The sequence below is a fragment of the Salvelinus fontinalis genome, chromosome 23 (genome assembly GCF_029448725.1).
Source record: "Salvelinus fontinalis isolate EN_2023a chromosome 23, ASM2944872v1, whole genome shotgun sequence".
Taxonomy (NCBI): domain Eukaryota; kingdom Metazoa; phylum Chordata; class Actinopteri; order Salmoniformes; family Salmonidae; genus Salvelinus; species Salvelinus fontinalis.
The window spans coordinates 25,841,544-25,855,150 of record NC_074687.1 but is presented as its reverse complement, the minus strand read 5'-3'; the positions used below and the strand labels follow the sequence as shown (position 1 = coordinate 25,855,150).

General features: G+C 47.6%; 1 protein-coding gene across 3 annotated transcripts in view; it reads right to left on the bottom strand.

The window, feature by feature from the left end:
• The window catches only part of gab2 (GRB2-associated binding protein 2), a 199,627-nt gene that overhangs the window by 185,252 nt on the left and 768 nt on the right, over positions 1-13,607 (bottom strand). The gene's annotated exons all lie outside the window — the stretch shown is intronic.

Here is a 13,607-nt window from a genome sequence, read left to right as displayed (position 1 = left end):
TCAACGGGGTCTGACCTGAAGCTTGCTCTAGCTAACCTGCCACATTGTATCAACGGGGTCTGACCTGAAGCTTGCTCTAGCAAACCTGCAACATTGTATCAACGGGGTCTGACCTGAAGCTTTCTCTAGCAAACCTGCAACATTGTATCAACGGGGTCGGACCTGAAGCTTGCTCTAGCAAACGGCTGTAGGCTCTTTGATCAAGGGATAAGAAGCGGTGGTTGACTTGGGCAGGAGCTCACCGGAGCAGAGTACCGGCACCTCAATCTCCTCTTCCTCTTATAGAATATTATCTCAACAGTATTGTGGAGCTCCTCTTCCTCTTATAGAATATTATCTCAACAGTATTGTGGAGCTCCTCTTCCTCTTATAGAATATTATCTCAACAGTATTGTGGAGCTCCTGTTCCTCTTATAGAATATTATCTCCACAGTATTGTGGAGCTCCTCTTATAGAATATTATCTCCACAGTATTGTGGAGCTCCTCTTCCTCTTATAGAATATTATCTCCACAGTATTGTGGAGCTCCTGTTCCTCTTATAGAATATTATCTCAGCAGTATTGTGGAGCTCCTCTTCCTCTTATAGAATATTATCTCAGCAGTATTGTGGAGCTCCTGCACCTAAATTTAAACAGTACCAGCAACCAAAATGAGTACCGGAACCTATTTCAGTCCATTTCAGTCCAAGTCATAAGAAGTAATCAGGTAGGCCTATTTTATGATGTTTCCACTGGATCAGAGCATGACATTGTTCCATTTCACGCTGAGTGGTCATCGAAAGGGAGAGAGCTGGAAAGATTTTTCAAATACATTGAGGAATTACTGTCATTCTCAATGGATGTAAAAATGAACATTTCTTGCTTGCTGTTTGAGGTGAAGAAAACATTACTTTGAAATTAAACCAAAACGTGCTTCTCACAAGTGTTGCATAGGTTGTGCAGTCTGCAAACAATGTGTCCACACTGAAAATGAGAACAGGAAGACTGGAATAATAATATTGAATGTATTATAATAAATGACCATAACCAAAATAACAAACATTGTAGATGAGGAATTAACTGTAAATGTACTACTGGTGATATATGTAACGGGGAATTGATAGACACTAACTATAAAACACAAACAATTCACACAATGAAGTTAGGAAACAATGAATGTGCGCAAATTGGCAGGAGAGAGAAGTACATTGTGGAGAGAGAAGTACATTGTGGAGAGAGAAGTACAGAGAAGTACATTGTGGAGAGAGAAGTACATTGTGCATCTGGGCGCTTGGTCAATCTGACGTCTCCATTGGCCATGCAACATTAACGGTTATACATCCTCAGCAGAACTCAGAATATTCATACTTCTGGAGAGCTGTTGTCAAGGAAGTGAGTTCGTGTTTATACAGGATGTACCGCCCCCACCTACCGTCAACCAAATCATGTCAATGTGGAGCTATACAGAGCCCTCCACATTGTTACACCATGTGGGAGTCGCATGGCGATGTGGAGCTATACAGAGCCCTCCGCAGTGTTACACCATGTGGGAGTCGCATGGCGATGTGGAGCTATACAGAGAGCCCTCCGCAGTGTTACACCATGTGGGAGTCGCATGGCGATGTGGAGCTATACAGAGAGCCCTCCGCAGTGTTACACCATGTGGGAGTCGCATGGCGATGTGGAGCTATACAGAGAGCTCTCTGCAGTGTTACACCATGTGGGAGTCGCATGGCGATGTGGAGCTATACAGAGAGCCCTCCGCAGTGTTACACCATGTGGGAGTCGCATGTCAATGTGGAGCTATACAGAGAGCCCTCCGCAGTGTTACACCATGTGGGAGTCGCATGGCGATGTGGAGCTATACAGAGAGCCCTCCGCAGTGTTACACCATGTGGGAGTCGCATGGCGATGTGGAGCTATACAGAGAGCTCTCCGCAGTGTTACACCATGTGGGAGTCGCATGGCGATGTGGAGCTATACAGAGAGCCCTCCGCAGTGTTACACCATGTGGGAGTCGCATGGCGATGTGGAGCTATACAGAGAGCTCTCCGCAGTGTTACACCATGTGGGAGTCGCATGGCGATGTGGAGCAGATAATGTCACTCTCTCCCTACGGAGCCACGGACCATGTTTACAGTTCAAACATAAATGGTATTTTCGTCTGGGCGTGCACAATGAATTATATTCACTAAATCCAACATTTTCTTAAATGTATGATCCTATAAGGAAGACTTTCTACCACAGCACCAATTGTCTGTCTACCTGTTGATTTAGGTGTAGTAACTTGATTTAATGGCATCAACCTGTTGATTTAGGGGTAGTAACTTGATTTAATGGCATAAACCTGTTGATTTAGGGGTAGTAATGTGATTTATTGGCATAAACCTGTTGATTTAGGGGCAGTAACTTGATTTAATGGCATAAACCTGTTGATTTAGGGGTAGTAACGTGATTTAATGGCATAAACCTGTTGATTTAGGGGTAGTAACGTGATTTAATGGCATAAACCTGTTGATTTAGGGGTAGTAATGTGATTTAATGACATAAACCTGTCGATTTAGAAGTCTGCTCCACGTCAACACAGCTCCTACTCCACGTCAACACAGCGTGGCTCCTGCTCCACGTCAACACAGCGTGGCTCCTGCTCCACGTCAACACAGCGTGGCTCCTGACTCCACGTCAACACAGCGTGGCTCCTGACTCCACGTCAACACAGCGTGGCTCCTGCTCCACGTCAACACAGCGTGGCTCCTGCTCCACGTCAGCGTGTCTCCCGCTCCACGTCAACACAGCGCGTCTCCCACTCCACGTCAACACAGGGCGTCTCCCACTCCACGTCAACACAGCGCGGCTCCCGCTCCACGTCAACACAGCTCCCGCTCCACGTCAACGTCAACACAGCTCCCGCTCCACGTCAACACAGCTCCCGCTCCACGTCAACACAGCTCCCGCTCCACGTCAACACAGCTCCCGCTCCACGTCAACACAGCTCCCGCTCCACGTCAACACAGCTCCCGCTCCACGTCAACACAGCTCCCGCTCCACGTCAACACAGCTCCCGCTCCACGTCAACACAGCTCCCGCTCCACGTCAACACAGCTCCCGCTCCACGTCAACACAGCTCCCGCTCCACGTCAACACAGCTCCCGCTCCACGTCAACACAGCTCCCGCTCCACGTCAACACAGCTCCCGCTCCACGTCAACACAGCTCCCGCTCCACGTCAACACAGCTCCCGCTCCACGTCAACACAGCTCCCGCTCCACGTCAACACAGCTCCCGCTCCACGTCAACACAGCTCCCGCTCCACGTCAACACAGAGCGCCTCCTGCTCCACGTCAACACAGCGCGGCTCCACGTCAACACAGCGTGGCTCCACGTCAACACAGCGTGGCTCCCGCTCCACGTCAACACAGCGTGGCTCCCGCTCCACGTCAACACAGCGTGGCTCCCGCTCCACGTCAACACAGCGTGGCTCCCGCTCCACGTCAACACAGCGTGGCTCCCGCTCCACGTCAACACAGCGTGGCTCCCGCTCCACGTCAACACAGCGTGGCTCCCGCTCCACGTCAACACAGCGTGGCTCCCGCTCCACGTCAACACAGCGTGGCTCCCGCTCCACGTCAACACAGCGTGGCTCCCGCTCCACGTCAACACAGCGTGGCTCCCGCTCCACGTCAACACAGCGTGGCTCCCGCTCCACGTCAACACAGCGTGGCTCCCGCTCCACGTCAACACAGCGTGGCTCCCGCTCCACGTCAACACAGCGTGGCTCCCGCTCCACGTCAACACAGCGTGGCTCCCGCTCCACGTCAACACAGCGTGGCTCCCGCTCCACGTCAACACAGCGTGGCTCCCGCTCCACGTCAACACAGCGTGGCTCCCGCTCCACGTCAACACAGCGCGGCTCCCGCTCCACGTCAACACAGCGTGGCTCCCGCTCCACGTCAACACAGCTCCTGCTCCACGTCAACACAGCGTGGCTCCTACTCCACGTCAACACAGCTCTTACTCCACGTCAACACAGCGTGGTTCCTACTCTACATCAATATGGCACAACAGTGGTTACTAGCAGACAGGTGATGTAGGGGTAGTGTTTAAAAGTGGTTAATGCAAAGAGTATGCAAAGTGTTATTCATAGTGTTGACGTTTTAACTATTATTCTACAATGTAGATAGAAATAAAGAAAAACCATTGAATGAGTAAGTGTGTCCAAACTGTTAACTGGTATTGTACATGAAGCTAACTGAGGAGAACAGGGGAGATACATGAAGCTAACTGAGGAGAACAGGAGATACATGAAGCTAACTGAGGAGAACAGGGGAGATACATGAAGCTAACTGATGAGAACAGGGGAGATACATGAAGCTAACCGATGAGAACAGGGGAGATACATGAAGCTAACTGATGAGAACAGGAGACAGGGGAGATACATGAAGCTAACTGATGAGAACAGGAGACAGGGGAGATACATGAAGCTAACTGATGAGAACAGGAGACAGGGGAGATACATGAAGCTAACTGAGGAGAACAGGGGAGATACATGAAGCTAACTGATGAGAATAGGAGAGATACATGAAGCTAACTGATGAGAACAGGAGAGATACATGAAGCTAACTGATGAGAACAGGAGAGATACATGAAGCTAACTGATGAGAACAGGAGAGATACATGAAGCAAACTGATGAGAACAGGGGAGATACATGAAGCTAACTGATGAGAACAGGAGATACATGAAGCTAACTGAAGAGAACAGGAGAGATACATGAAGCTAACTGATGAGAATAGGGGAGATACATGAAGCTAACTGATGAGAACTGGAGATACATGAAGCTAACTGATGAGAACAGGGGAGATACATGAAGCTAACTGATGAGAACAGGGGAGATACATGAAGCTAACTGAGGAGAACAGGGGAGATACATGAAGCTAACTGAGGAGAACAGGAGAGATACATGAAGCTAACTGATGAGAATAGGGGAGATACATGAAGCTAACTGAGGAGAAGAGGAGAGATACATGAAGCTAACTGAGGAGAACAGGAAACAGGGGAGGTACATGAAGCTAACTGATGAGGTTATGAAAAGCTCCCTATATTCCCTAGTGCACTACATTGTGGGGCGGCAGGTAACATAGTGGTTAGAGCATTGGACTAGTAACCGAAAGGTTGCTAGATCGAATCCCCGAGCTGACAAGGTCGTTCGTTCTGCCCCTGAACAAGGCAGTGTTCCCCTGAACAAGGCAGTGTTCCCCTGAACAAGGCAGTGTTCCCCTGAACAAGGCAGTGTTCCCCTGAACAACCCCAGTGTTCCCCTGAACAACCCCAGTGTTCCCCTGAACAACCCCAGTGTTCCCCTGAACAACCCCAGTGTTCCCCTGAACAACCCCAGTGTTCCCCTGAACAAGGCAGTGTTCCCCTGAACCAGGCAGTGTTCCCCTGAACCAGGCAGTGTTCCCCTGAACCAGGCAGTGTTCCCCTGAACCAGGCAGTGTTCCCCTGAACCAGGCAGTGTTCCCCTGAACAAGGCAGTGTTCCCCTGAACAACCCCAGTGTTCCCCTGAACAAGGCAGTGTTCCCCTGAACAAGGCAGTGTTCCTCGTCCGTCATTAAAATAATCCTCAAGTCAGTTCTTAACTGAATGTCCTAGTTAAATAAAATAAAATAAAAATACAACATTTCATCAGGTGCCATAGGGCATGTTATACACTTGTTGTACAGTTACATGATTAATTACAAGCTCTTAATAGATGGATGGCGGCCCGCAGACCTCCAAAGACTCAACTTACTGTCGACTTAGTAGATAGAGGAAGAGGAAGAGGAAGAGGAAGTACCAGGACAGTTACACAACTGAATGCATTCAACCGAAATGTGTCGAACCGTCTTCATGGTTTTGCAGGAAATTAACTCTAAAAACGTCACATTTCACACTTAGGGCCCCCAAAAAGGCTAGCAATGCATGCATGTGTGGGTATGAATGTTGGTACGCAGACACGTGAGCCACTATGATGAGATTTTTTTGTGGAGGTGGGGGGGCCACCTCCATCAAAGTTCCCTCCCCCTGCCTTAATAGGAAGACTATACTGTAGTTCTAAATGTTTACAAAAACGTCCTAGAGTTCCTCTCTCTCCTTCAGAGAGACTAAGACAACTTGGCAGCGGGATGTTAGGAGCATTACCTTTCTTTAAAAAGTAGCCTTTCTCTACATTGGGCTCAGCTATGTCAGACGACAGCAATACTGCTATGTAAATGGCCCCCATTGTTGTGTATATTCACACACACACACACACACACACACACACACACACACACACACACACACACACACACACACACACACACACACACACACACACACACACACAAAATGGAAGGAATTCTAGATGTTCCGATGAGTGAGTTCAGTAGTAGCTAATCATTCCTTGTCTTCACACCGTCTGCTTCAACTGTGTGTGTTCTAGTTGTTGATTGGGAATGGGACTTGGAGACTAGTTGAGTTGTGTTACCACCAGGCCCCACCTGGTAGTTGTGTTACCACCAGGCCCCACCTGGTAGTCGTGTTACCACCAGGCCCCACCTGGTAGTCGTGTTACCACCAGGCCCCACCTGGTAGTCGTGTTACCACCAGGCCCCACCTGGTAGTCGTGTTACCACCAGGCCCCACCTGGTAGTCGTGTTACCACCAGGCCCCACCTGGTAGTCGTGTTACCACCAGGCCCCACCTGGTAGTCGTGTTACCGCCAGGCCCCCACCTGGTAGTTGTGTTACCACCAGGCCCCACCTGGTAGTTGTGTTACCACCAGGCCCCACCTGGTAGTCGTGTTACCGCCAGGCCCCACCTGGTAGTCGTGTTACCGCCAGGCCCCCACCTGGTAGTCGTGTTACCGCCAGGCACCACCTGGTAGTCGTGTTACCACCAGGCACCACCTGGTAGTTGTGTTACCACCAGGCCCCACCTGGTAGTTGTGTTACCGCCAGGCCCCCACCTGGTAGTCGTGTTACCACCAGGCCCCACCTGGTAGTCGTGTTACCGCCAGGCCCCCACCTGGTAGTTGTGTTACCACCAGGCCCCACCTGGTAGTTGTGTTACCACCAGGCCCCACCTGGTAGTCGTGTTACCGCCAGGCCCCACCTGGTAGTCGTGTTACCGCCAGGCCCCCACCTGGTAGTCGTGTTACCGCCAGGCACCACCTGGTAGTCGTGTTACCACCAGGCACCACCTGGTAGTTGTGTTACCACCAGGCCCCACCTGGTAGTTGTGTTACCGCCAGGCCCCCACCTGGTAGTCGTGTTACCGCCAGGCCCCACCTGGTAGTCGTGTTACCACCAGGCACCACCTGGTAGTCGTGTTACCACCAGGCACCACCTGGTAGTCGTGTTACCGCCAGGCCCCCACCTGGTAGTCGTGTTACCACCAGGCCCCACCTGGTAGTTGTGTTACCACCAGGCACCACCTGGTAGTCGTGTTACCGCCAGGCCCCCACCTGGTAGTCGTGTTACCACCAGGCACCACCTGGTAGTTGTGTTACCACCTGGTAGTTGTGTTACCACCTGGTAGTTGTGTTACCACCAGGCCCCACCAGGTAGTTGTGTTACCACCAGGTAGTTGTGTTACCACCAGGTAGTTGTGTTACCACCAGGCCCCACCTGGTAGTTGTGTTACCACCAGGCCCCACCTGGTAGTTGTGTTACCACCTGGTAGTTGTGTTACCACCTGGTAGTTGTGTTACCACCTGGTAGTTGTGTTACCACCAGGCCCCACCTGGTAGTTGTGTTACCACCTGGTAGTTGTGTTACCACCTGGTAGTTGTGTTACCACCAGGCCCCACCTGGTAGTTGTGTTACCACCAGGCCCCACCTGGTAGTTGTGTTACCACCTGGTAGTTGTGTTACCACCAGGCCCCACCTGGTAGTTGTGTTACCACCAGGCCCCACCTGGTAGTTGTGTTACCACCTGGTAGTTGTGTTACCACCTGGTAGTTGTGTTACCACCAGTCCCCACCTGGTAGTTGTGTTACCACCAGTCCCCACCTGGTAGTTGTGTTACCACCAGTCCCCACCTGGTAGTTGTGTTACCACCAGTCCCCACCTGGTAGTTGTGTTACCACCAGTCCCCACCTGGTAGTTGTGTTACCACCAGGCACCACCTGGTAGTTGTGTTACCACCAGGCCCCACCTGGTAGTTGTGTTACCACCAGTCCCCACCTGGTAGTCGTGTTACCACCAGTCCCCACCTGGTAGTCGTGTTACCACCAGGCACCACCTGGTAGTCGTGTTACCACCAGGCCCCACCTGGTAGTCGTGTTACCACCAGGCCCCACCTGGTAGTCGTGTTACCACCAGGCCCCACCTGGTAGTCGTGTTACCACCAGGCCCCACCTGGTAGTCGTGTTACCACCAGGCCCCACCTGGTAGTCGTGTTACCACCAGGCCCCACCTGGTAGTCGTGTTACCACCAGGCCCCACCTGGTAGTCGTGTTACCACCAGGCCCCACCTGGTAGTCGTGTTACCACCAGGCCCCACCTGGTAGTCGTGTTACCACCAGTCCCCACCTGGTAGTCGTGTTACCACCAGGCCCCACCTGGTAGTCGTGTTACCACCAGGCCCCACCTGGTAGTTGTGTTACCACCAGGCCCCACCTGGTAGTTATGTTAACCCCAAGGCCCTCCACTTCCTAGCGCCTGACTATTGGTTATTGGCTGGGTCTGGACTATAGACACAAGACATACGAGAGAGAGAAACGAGTTAGAGAGAGAGAAATGAGAGAGAGAGAGAGAGGAGAGACACAAGACACAGCCCCAGCACCTCACATAGGACCAACAGACACCCCACCCAGACCAGTGAGATACTCTTCCAGACCTGCAGAGACTCAGGGGGTATGCTAATTTGGTATAGAGCAGACCTAGCCCACTCTTTTCAATCAATCAAAACAGGAACATTTTACATCTGGCTACAAATTCTAAAGGAAATGATCTTAACAGAGAAAAATGTCCTCCTGTGTGCTACCTATATCCCCCCACTAGAATCCCCATCCTTTAATGAAGACAGCTTCTCCATCCTGAATGAGGAAATCAATCATTTCCAGGCCCAGGGACATGTACTAGTCTGTGGAGACCTAAATGCCAGAACTGGACCAGAACCTGACACCCTCAGCACACAGGGGGACAAACACCTGCCTGAAAGAAACAGTATTCCCTCCCCCATATGCCCCTGTGTGCTGAAGTAGTCGAGGGGACTCGTATGGTAGGTACACCTGTAGCTCATCTCTTGGCAGTAGTACCGTAGACTACTTTATCACTGACCTCAACCCAGAGTCTCTCAGAGCGTTCAGTCAGTCCACTGACTCCCCTATCAGACCACAGCAAAATCACAGTCTACTTGAACAGAGAAATACTCAATCATGAGGCATCAAATCCAAAAGGAACTAAATAATATTAAGAAATGCTATAGATGGAAGGAAAGTCGTGTGGAAACCTACCAACAAACTATTAGGCAACAACAAATTAATGTATGGATTAATGCACTTCTCCAATCTTTCTGGTTCTATAACAAAGAACAGCTAAAACATATACATGATCAAATACAAATCTTAGAATCAACTATTAAAGACGACCAGAACCCACTGGATTCTCCAATTACATTGAATGAACTACAGGACAACAAACAAACCCTCCAACCCAAAAAGGCCTGTGGTGTTGATGGTATCCGAAATGAAATGATACAATATACAGACAACAAATTACAATTGGCTTAAATACTAAAACTCTTTAACATCATCCTCAGCTCTGGCATCTTCCCCAATATTTGGAACCAAGGACTGATCACCCCAATCCACAAAAGCGGAGACAAATTTGACCCCAATAACTACCGTGGGATATGCATCAACAGCAACCTTGGGGAAATCCTCTGCTTTATCATTAACAGCAGACTCCTAAATTTCCTCAGTGAAAACAATATCCTGAACAAATGTCAAATTGGCTTTTTTACCAAATTATGACAGACCACGTATTCACCCTGCACACCCTAACTAACAGTCTTCTCATTCTTTGTTGATTTCAAAAAAGCCTTTGACTCAATGTGGCATGAAGGTCTGCTATATAAAAAAAATTGGCGAGGGCACTAGAACAGTCTGCAGCACCCGGCCTCACCCTACTAGAATCTGAAGTCAAATGTCTACTGTTTGCTAATGATCTGGTGCTTCTGTCCCCAACCGAGGAGGGCCTACAGCAGCACCTAGATCTTCTGCACAGATTCTGTCAGACCTGGGCCCTGACAGTAAATATCAGTAAAACAAAAATAATAGTGTTCCAAAAATGGTCCAGTTGCCAGGACCACAAATACAAATTATATCTAGACACCGCTGACCTAGAGCACACAAAAAACTATACATACCTCGGCCTAAACATCAGCACCACAGGTAACTTCCACAAGGCTGTGAACGATCTCAGAGACAAGGCAAGAAGGGTCTTCTATGCCATCAAAGGGAACATAAAATTCAACATACCAATTAGGTTCTAGCTAAAAATACTTGAATCAGTTATAGAACCCATTGCTCTTTATGGTTGTGAGGTCTGGGGTCCACTCACCAACCAAGAATTCACAAAATGGTACAAACACCAAATTGAGACTCTGCCTGCAGAATTCTGCAAAAATATTCTCTGTATAATGCATGCAGGCCAGAATTAGGCCGAATCCCGCTAATTATCAAAATACAGAAAAGAGACGTTAAATTCTACAACCTCACTTCTAAAAAGAAGCAATTCCCAATGAGAGAGAGAAACAAGAGAGAGAGAGGAGAGAAACGAGAGAGAGAGGAGAGAAACGAGAGAAAGAGGAGAGAAACGAGAGAGAGAGAGAGAGAGAGGAGAGAAATGAGAGAGAGAGAGAGGAGAGAAATGAGAGAGAGAGAGAGAGAGGAGAGAAATGAGAGAGAGAGAGAGAGGAGAGAAACGAGAGAGAGAGAGAGAGAGGAGAGAAACGAGAGAGAGAGAGGAGAGAGGAGAGAAACGAGAGAGAGAGGAGAGAGGAGAGAGGAGAGAGGAGAGAGGAGAGAGGAGAGAGAGAGAGAGAGAGAGAGAGGAGAGAAACGAGAGAGAGAGAGAGAGGAGAGAAACGAGAGAGAGAGAGAGAGAGAGAGAGGAGAGAAATGAGAGAGAGAGAGAGGAGAGAAATGAGAGAGAGAGAGAGAGAGAGAGGAGAGAAACGAGAGAGAGAGAGAAAGGAGAGAAATGAGAGCGAGAGAGAGAGAGAGAGGAGAGAAACGAGAGAGAGAGAGAAAGGAGAGAAATGAGAGCGAGAGAGAGAGAGAGAGAGAGAGAGAGAGGAGAGAAACGAGAGAGAAACACGAGAAGAGAGAGATGGATTTGTAACGCAACACCATTGATAAACACTAGCCAGCTGTATTTGCCACAGATTGTCTCATGATCGTCACTGCTATCATAAATCCAATCTGATTCAGTTCAAGAGATTCAACATGATCTTGTAACATTTCATACGAATTTACAGGTCAGCACCACCCCAACGTCAACACATTTGAAAAGCTTCTATGTTCTGTCGTAAACAAGTGTTTCCAATGACATGAAATCGGTTTGCATCATGTGATTTTTAACAAATTATGAGTAGGCATTACCTACTAACTGGTTGATGAGGTCATTGGAAAGACTTATCTTCCTCTATATTCTACTACAAACATCTTTTGTGGAATAAGTCAGACATAACTGTAAGGAATAAAGTCATTGTTCTACCCCAGCTGGCATGAGAGGAATATTGACTTTGTTCTTGACGTTTTCGACAACAAGGGTAATATTCTCACATATGAACAATGTATAACAATTGAAAGAGTTTCCAATACCTTTCAGAGAGTTTATTTCTGTGATCAAAGCCGTTCCCAGTGGTCTAACTACACTAATGAAAACTCATCTGAGCTTTGGTAATGATCACAAAGTTGATATTTTTTTAGTTTGTTCCAGTATTTTCTTATTAATACATGCATTCTATTTTGTATGATGTAAGAATGTAAACTGTATTATGAAAAAAAAAAATTAACTATACATTTTTTAAAATAAATATATACAGTATATAATACATTTTTTTTTAAATATATAAAAATATATATATATATATTCTACTACAAACATAGAAACGTGCCACTTTAACAGTACATTGATGTTGGGGTGCTGCTGGAGAGGATGAATATGAAGGTGTAATAATTGGATGACGTTGTACACATGTAGTGTTCAGAGACAGACATGCTTTCCCAAATGACACTATTAGAGGTCTATGGGTCCTGGTCAAAAGTAGTGCACTAAATAGGGAGGGATTTTGGACACAACAATTGCATGTCCAGTTCTTAGAGATTACATATTAGTGACGACAGTAATATTCATTCATATCATGGCATATTTTCAGTGTTTTTAATTTTAATTGTATTGTTTTTAATCGAACTAGGCAAGTCATTTTTAAGAACAAATTCTTGTTTTCAATGACGGCCGGGGGAACATGAAAATAATATTTCTTCCTTCTGCTATTGAGCAGTTTACAGGCAATTATGGGGACATCTGTCCTTAACAGCATTAGAGGGACAGCCAGACAGACGGACAGCCAGACGGCACCTCGATGGTACTATAGAGCCCCATTGTGAGCACAGCTTCCTTAAACTATCAGTTAAATATAGTCCCAGTAAGAAAGGCACGTACATTAATGAATACAGTTGGTTTAGGAAACACATGAACATTTACGTCATTTAGCAGATGCTCTTATCCAGAGCGATTTACAGAAGCAATTAGGGAAGGGTTTCGTTTTTTATTTAATGGGGGGGGGGGGGGGGGGGGGGGGCGGCTCAGTCGGGGTCTCAACTTACTGTTGACAGTTACAATAATAGAATATACAAGGTAGAATTTCAACATTTTATTGTGTATCAGCAGCCACTTAATTAGCCCATGTCAGCAAAATGTTTTTGATTGGTAAATTAGTCCAGAAGGCCAGATATCCAAACCGGTGGGGGCCCCTTGATTATCAGTTATCATATTAAAAATTGCGTTTGCCTTAATAAACCCTATGGCAAAACGTGTTTGAATGGCAGGAAAATAATTTTAAAACTTTAAATGTTTTGTCTTCACTGTACAAAGGGCGGCTAAAATGTTTTGGTAAAAAAAAGGTGTGACCAACGAGCCACTGCGACCCCTCCTGATGAGTTCAGTTATTATGTGGTCTCCATCCCCAACCAAAGTTGCCCATCCCTGAATTAGGGTAAAGTGCCTTACTGGCTTGACAACCTGCTGTCACATGACTTCGAAAAACAGAGGGAGCAGTATCAAATAAGTCGAAAACACAAGGAGAAAATTGGAAGCAACATGTAACTCTCCAGGGTAGTTGTATGCACCTGTTAGAAATACAACAGACCACAAAACAGTGATGTAAAAAAATGTTTTTCAATCCCCAATCAGTTTTTCCGCGTTGATTCAACATCATCACATTGAATTTTTGGGGGGTTGAAATGACGTGGAACACTCTCCCCCCCCCCCCTCTCACTTTATACATACCAGCTAAAGTGGGTACACAGACACAGGCAACGGTCAGAAAACAACTGTCAGTCTTAGCATAGCCTATTGAGGTCAATACAGGCTGT